This window comes from Amblyomma maculatum, chromosome 6, assembly GCF_055883805.1.
Source record: "Amblyomma maculatum isolate TAMU_Amacu chromosome 6, ASM5588380v1, whole genome shotgun sequence".
Classification (NCBI taxonomy): domain Eukaryota; kingdom Metazoa; phylum Arthropoda; class Arachnida; order Ixodida; family Ixodidae; genus Amblyomma; species Amblyomma maculatum.
In genome coordinates this window covers 94,112,770-94,120,347 of record NC_139349.1, presented here as the reverse complement: position 1 = coordinate 94,120,347, position 7,578 = coordinate 94,112,770, and positions in this window count along the sequence as shown.

The window sequence follows — 7,578 nt, the reverse complement described above, 5'->3', positions numbered from 1 at the left end:
CCACAACCGCCGCCTGCTAAACCTGATAGTGAATAGGGTCTAGTGAAGACGACGAAGCCGATGTGAGTGGACGCGCTTCGCTTCGGCTCCAATTCCGATAACCTTCTGGCCGGATACAACTGCCCCATTCCTCATATATTGGTGTATTCTGAAAGAGCTCCCTGAGCAGGATCCGAGGAGGCAAGTCTGTTGTACGTGAGTGCCTTCTTATGACGCCCGCGGATTGTGAACTGCCAAGTGGGCATCGCAGATCTAACCCTAGCACCGGGTTATGAGCCTTACGCCATTTAGTCATAACCACGAGGACTAAGAGTGATGAAGGGGAGCACAGAGGTCGGCGCCGGCCACGCTGTCGCAGTCGGCGTCATGCCATGCTTCTTCACAAGCAGCTATCGGAAGCCACTGACGAGGAAGGGCAGTTCACGCAGATGAATAAGGGCCCATCCATTTACGATGGCGGCGGCAGTGACGAGGTGGAAGGTGGCCGTGGTCAGATATCGTCCACCGTCGCCAGCAGAAGGCCATCGGACAATGATGCGGAACATCTGGAGATAAGACTGGACACGGGCGGAGAACAACATCAAATCGAGAAGGAGGCTTCGGGCGTCGATGATTTCTTGATTCCTGACGAGGAATTCTTCACTGACGCCGAAGAGGCAAACACCAACCAAAAAGAGGACTTAGGCGACTGTCCATTGAGGTCCTCGGACTTCGAAGAGTCGGTTAGACCAAGGAGCTCTGTACCTAATCGGACCTCGGTCCAAGGTCCGGCGAATATTCAAGATACGGACGAATTTCCTGCCGCGCCGCCGGCAAATGTGAGGCCCGGACTCGGGGAGGCAGTGGACGGGGCCATGGAGACCTCGCCACCGCAGCGGGACGACAAGGCCGATATAGACCCACTGCAAGACGAAAATGCGGGGCGTTGGACGCTTGTTTCTTCCAAACGGCACCAAAAATAGAATGGCTTGAAGTTCGCTGTGCAGCAGAGCGACGCCATATTGAAGCCAGGCGAGCCCCGGGGAGAAACAAAAAACAAGATAGCGCCAACAGCCGCTGCTGGCGCAGCGTGACGCGCTCTACATCAAAAGAACATCTGGCGGGAGCGCAGCGGCAGATAAGGCCACCTCCGCCGCCGCTACCGAAGGATGATATCAAGATCATCTACCGCCCCAAGGAAGGTATAAAAATCAGCGAAATCCGCGTCGTTCAGGCAACACAAGCCCTGTCGCGGCCAGCGGAAGAAAGATATAAGGAAGAAGACTTCATCATGAGACTCCGGCCCGGATCGAACATCATGATTGCGAGCACGCCCGACCTGGACATCGCCGACGGGCTCAGAAAGATCGAAAAGCTCACGATCAATGATCAAACCTATGAAACCAACACCTATCCAGCCGTACCGGACGACCTCAAGCGGGCGGTTATCCACGGCGTTATGCCGGGGCAATCAACGGCCTTACTGAAATCGAGGCTGCGGTTTTGATCCCAAGGAGTGGAGATCCGCGAAGCGAGAATGCTGGGCAAGTCGGAAACGGCGCTCATCACGTTCGACGGCCCGTATATCCCGCAGTAAGTAATCTACCGCTCCGAAGAATTCAAGACCTACCCATATCGTCCTACGAGGCAGATCTGTTACGTATGCGGAGAGCAATGCCACCGTTCGGACGTCTGTCCAACGCTGAACACCAAGCTCTGCAGGACGTGCCGCACACATGACCCACGAGAAGGGCACCCGTGCAAGGTCAAATGCATGGTGTGCGAAGGTGACCACGTCACCAGAGAGTGTCGTCGATGCCTCAAGACTACCGACAAGCTCCGGGGCAGCATGACTGGCGGCAGGCAGTCCCGGAAACAACACTGGCAGCAGCAGCAACAACTGCAGCAGCCGCAACTGGAGCGCCAGCAGCAATCGCAGCAGCAGCAGTGGAACCAAAACCTGTCAAGAGCGCCGACCCAGGTGGCTGAGCTCGGAGCGGGACCATGGCCGCTCCTCGAGCCAAGACCGTAGCATAGCGGAAAATCGCAGCCAGAGCCGATCCAGGGATGACTCTTTCCCGCCGCTAAACCGGTCAACGGCCAAGCTGAAGCAGCAACAGCAGCAGTCGCAGAAGCAACAACCGAAGAAAGGGCGGCGTCAAGGTGAGCTGGGGAGCGGGCTCTCCCAACTCACTGTTTCCGCACTCGGATCAAAAGAATATTACGCGTAACTCGGAAGAGACTAAAGCTCTATGAGAGGAGAATGCATATCTCTGTAAAAAAGCCAATAACCTCATTATAGAGATGGAGGCTCAGAGAACAGGGCAGGTACCGTGGCCCCCGACCCCCGAAGTGCAACGATCCCCATCCCCCTCAGACGTGAGCCCCGAAGGATTAGGAGCTTTCATGCAGCGCTTGGAGGCTTTCATGATTCACGCCGAGGAACAGTTTCGCCAAACGCATTCAAGACTAGATGCTACGCAGGTCCAAATCAACCTGTTAGAAGAGAAAGTCATAACTAGAGCAAAAAGCTGCGTGGCAGGACCAAATTTTCTGCAACCACGTCAAAAGCCAAAATACGCAACGAATAACAAACGAGGCCCGGGAAAGGCTCATACAAGAGCGCTGTTTCGGCATTGAATTGCTCTTATCCGAACAATTCCCAAAGCCATGGCTGAACAAACACCACTAGAAATCTGGCTATGGAACTGCAGGGGGTATCGCAAAAAAACAGGGACTCCTAATGCAGTTCCTACACACTCAAGACTCCACACCCGATATAATAGGTTTACAGGGAACTAGCACGACACCGACACTCAGGGGATATATGTGCTACGATACCGGACGCACGGCAATCCTGGTCAGAAAAAAGTTGATAACCATAGCCCATGACCCCGTTCCCAACACCAAAAATGAGCACTTAGTGACGGAAATTGTTCCCAAAAAGAAGCATAAGGAAAAAAGTGTCTTTCTCGTAAACTTCTATAGCAAACGTGCTAAAAGAAGCACGCTGCTCATTGTAGGCGACTTTAACGCTCGCGGACAGCAATGGGGATACCCCACTAATCATCAGAAAGGTATAGAGGTCGAGGACGCGGCGGATGTGAACCAATGTACACTCTTGACAGATAAAACTCAACCCACACGCCTTGGAAATTCGGTGTGCCAGAATAGGTGTCCGGACTTAACGTTTGTCAAGGGGTCGAAACACGCAACATGGGAGAATCCGCTGGAGAATCTAGGCAGTGACCACTATATCCTGAAGATAACGATAACAGCCGCGAATATCAAGCGCAAGCTCGGCACGGCCAAAATCACCAACTGGCCGGCCTTCCGCAAGGCATGCACGGACTTGGAAGGGGGGATTACTTCCATAGATGATCGGTGTCAACAACTCAGACATCGAGAAGCAGTATACCCAGGAAGTGGATCGCTCCGAGCAAACACCAGAGGTGGACCCTGGGCTGCTCAGGCTATGGGAGGCACGCCGAGGCCTCACCAAGCGCTGGAAGAAGCAGCGCTTAACAGGAAACTCAAGCTCAAGATTGCAGAAGTCACCAAGATAGCGGAGGAGTACGCGACCCTGGCCAGGCAGAGCTGGCAGCAGTTCAGGAGCTCGCTGGATGGCACTCTCTGCACGGCCAAAACGTGGCGTATACTCGATACCCTCCTCGACTCTACCCAAAACAGGGCCGAAAGGGGGAAAGCTATTCATAGACTCATCTATACTTTCGAGGGTACGGAGGAGGAACTGCTAGATAAAGTCAAAGAGAAATGCTACGGCCCGACCTTGCCTGTGGCGTACGTGAATCCATAGCTGGGGAGACTGAACACCCACCTGGACAGGCCGATCACCAGGGAAGAGGTGTTCGCTGTCATAAAGGTATGCACGCGCAATACTGCGGCGGGTACAGACAAGATCCAAAACGCACTCATACGCAACCTCAGCGACGAGGCGGTCGACCAATTGACCATCTTCCTCAATGGCACTGGGCCGCAGAACAGTTCCTGAAGAGTCGAAGCATGCAGGTGTCGTAATGATCCCAAAACAGGGTAAGCTCCAGATCGAAAATCTCCGACCTATCTCTCACCTCTTGCCTGGGCAAGCTCTACGAGCGTGTCGTTACTCCGAGGCTCCAAAATTACATGGAAGACAAAGAGCTGTACCTCCACAGCATGTTCGGCTTCCGAGCTCACCTCTCCACCCAAGACGTCCTCATACAATTCGATGAGGAAGTCCTCACCAACGTCCCGAGTGTAGGCGAGAACGCGGTCATGGCCCACGATATCAAAGGGGCCTTTGACAACGTTAGCCACGTGTCTGTAATGGAAGGACTTGACAACCTCCACTGTGGCAAGAACCTTCACAGCTATGTGAATTCCTTTCTCTCCAACCGAACTTTAACTTCCACTTTAACTCCCGCCTTCATCCCTTCCCTTGCGGCGCGGTTCAGGTGTCCACAGAAACAAGTGTGACAGATACTGCGCCTTTCCCTTCCTGTGAACGAATTATTATTATATTATGTATGCTGAGACATCGCAGGATCGTATAAGTTGCTTGAAGTTAACGCTCGTTTGCGCAAGGATTACAGCCCTCTAGTGTGCGTTTCTGGCTTCTAATGGTTTAGTAGTGCAAGCCGCTTTGTACTATGGCTTTTTCGGCTAGAACCAGCTAAAACTTCAACCGTTTTGAGAGGGCTACGTGAGGGTGTTGGTGGGGAATTGCTTGTTAAGCGTCTTGTTTCCCACAATATGTATTTACAGTAATGTTTCACGCGAATAATCTTGTATGGTGCTGTGAAAGGTAATGATGCACAAATGTGGCTTCAGGCTACTGCTACCGTCGCTGTCGCTGCTGCCGCTACCGCCGTTGTTGCCGCTGCTGCCGCTGACGCCGCTGTTGCGGCTGCTGTTGGTGGTGGTGGTGATGGTGGCGGCTTCTCGGCAACGTTGCGTTTACAGTCTACCTTTGGATTTTTCTGCAAGCTTCGGAATAGTTTAGTGCACCTGTCCTCTTGTAGCCTCCTTATTAATTAAAAATATATTTTGCCTTGTGCCGTTCACGTGAAAGCACTGATCTATTTGACAGAGCACTGTGTGATGTAAGGGATTTTTATTGTAACTTCAGGTGTATTCTGCTTGTACAATGTTGCTCTGTGAGCACAGCTGCTGTGGCTTGCGGTGGGACGCAGGTTTTAAGGAAAACTGGGAGATCTAAGACCCCTTAAGAGGGACTGCGATGGCATTCGATTTCTTATCTGTATTTCCTTCGTACGTTTAAGAGAGTTTCATTATTTCCTTTGTGAGAGCATCACACCTATCCGTGGCTGTGGTAGGATCGCGAATTTTTCGGATAGCCTAAGGGGCGATTTTTCAATATGACTCCTGTGGGCGACCGTTTGTAACTTGTCTTTTGGAATCACGTAACCTATACGTAACCTATACGGAAAGCGTGGCGTGACATGGTCCATAGGGTCACGAAGAGTCGGACTCGACTGAACGACTGAATTGAACTGAACCTATACGACGTAGCCACATCTCGATCATTCAGAAAATTAGGCACCAGTTTTGAATTTGTTAATAATTATGGTAACGTGGCCTGCATGGCATTAACATTGTCCCGGCCAATCGAGCAATTCTTCCCTGACTGCGGCGGCGTATTGGTGCGTTGGGAACCGTCATGCTATCGCATCAATGTCTCACACGTTACTTTGTTGCATTGCAATGCGCCATGCATGTTGATGTCAGTCCCTCTTGTCCTTGTCTTGAGCTTCTGGTAAGCCATTCAAGCTATTCGGTTTTGTCTTCTTTGTTTACTTTGAGAACTAGCCTAATTTTCGTGACTGTGATCTCCCATCAGGAGGTAGAGGGTCTCTCCATAGGTGTAAATCGGTGCCGCCATATAACTCCAAAAAGGGATATAAACATGCTGCTATCAAATCGTAAAACATAGTCCCATGCCCTACTTAGCGATGAATACTGCGATGAATAGGCTGTGCAACCCCTTGGGTCCTACCTTGGGTCTTATACGTTCGTTTCAGCTGCACCCACCTGTCATAACTTGTTTCCTGCTCTTGATCGACTTTCTGAGTATGCTAGATGTAATTGACTCGTACTTCCAACTGCTTTGATGTTCTGTCAATGCAGCGTCCACCGGCGTACGTAAGGCTCTATCCTGATTAAAGCTGTTCGTTTGAACTTGTTATTTGCTATTTATTCCTTCGATAAAGGGCGCTATGGTAGCCGACATGAAAGCTTCGTTTCGATGGAGGGGAAACTGCTAATTTGGTTGTTCGCATCAAAAAGACGCAGGGGCAGCTGACTCCCTCCAACCAAAACTTTCGGAGTATATGTAGGCTCGACGTCCTCGAGTCTTATTCGAAAGATCGTTGGTGTACATTGGCGCGAGTTCGGCGCATTATCATTAAGTCTGTAAGAGGCTGTCAAAGGGGCTCAATGAAACTGTTTACACTTGATAATTTTTTGCTGCGAGATAGACATTTATTTTGACAACAAAACTCTGAAAATGTACAAAACAAAGATGAATTGCTCCCAGGATCCTTTCAATGCCTCTTCAAAGGTGACCTATGAATCCTCCCTCGGTGCAGGCGGTGTATTTGGGGGAGGGGGGGGGGGGGGGGGGTCAGCAGCTGCTGTCAAGTATTGACCCGCTTGGAAATGAAAGCTAGTTCTAAGCGTAACCTCCGTTTTCCTGCTTGTATTCGAACAGTCGTGAATACTAGGAAAACCCAACAAGGACGACCATGAGGCTTGGCGCATGACTGCATCATTGCGTATCGCAGTATTGGGGGCTCTTTCAAATGCCTTGTAATGTTTTGGTAGTGCCCGATTTGGCGCCAGTGGTATGCCATTCATGCTTTCCAGTGGGTTTGATTGCGTATGCACCAATAAGCTCCAATAAATGCAACGGGATGATATAGACGTACGTTTCCCGTCACAGTCATTGATACTGGCGCACTTAACCATAATTTTTAAAGATAATTACCTGTGGGAATAAAATGATAGACAAACGAGACAACTCGTTTTTTTACGTAACTCCTTCATTCCCGTTGATTTCAATAACATGCAGCTCCCACTGACATAAGGCGCTTAAATTAGCCTGCTACTATGTGCCCAAGGCACAACGCGGATATCCCCATGGCTGTGTGTGGGTAAGTGTATGCTAGCGTCTAAGCGTGATTATCTATAGCTTGTGCGTCTTTATTCCTTACTATTCTTGGCGTTCGAAAATGTGTGAGACTGGCATCTGCACATCATGGTGCTTAACTTGTGTTTGAAATACGTTCGCGTTGAGAAGACATTTGATTTCATAAAGGAGAGGTCTTCTCTTGCATATCCGTCATTTTTTCCCCTCTCTTCATTGTGTCCCTGACAACATTCACTTGCAACGTTTTTGAAACTCACACCGAGCATCCTAATCTCTAGTAACATTTTTTTAATTTTTCTACTCAAGCAGAGAAATGCGGATTTTAAGGTGAGTGCGTTATTTATTTGCTCGATATCCGAACTTTGATTTGATGAAAAGTTGTAAAACCAGCACACCCAAATTAGTGATTGGGTATACATCAGGTATATTGT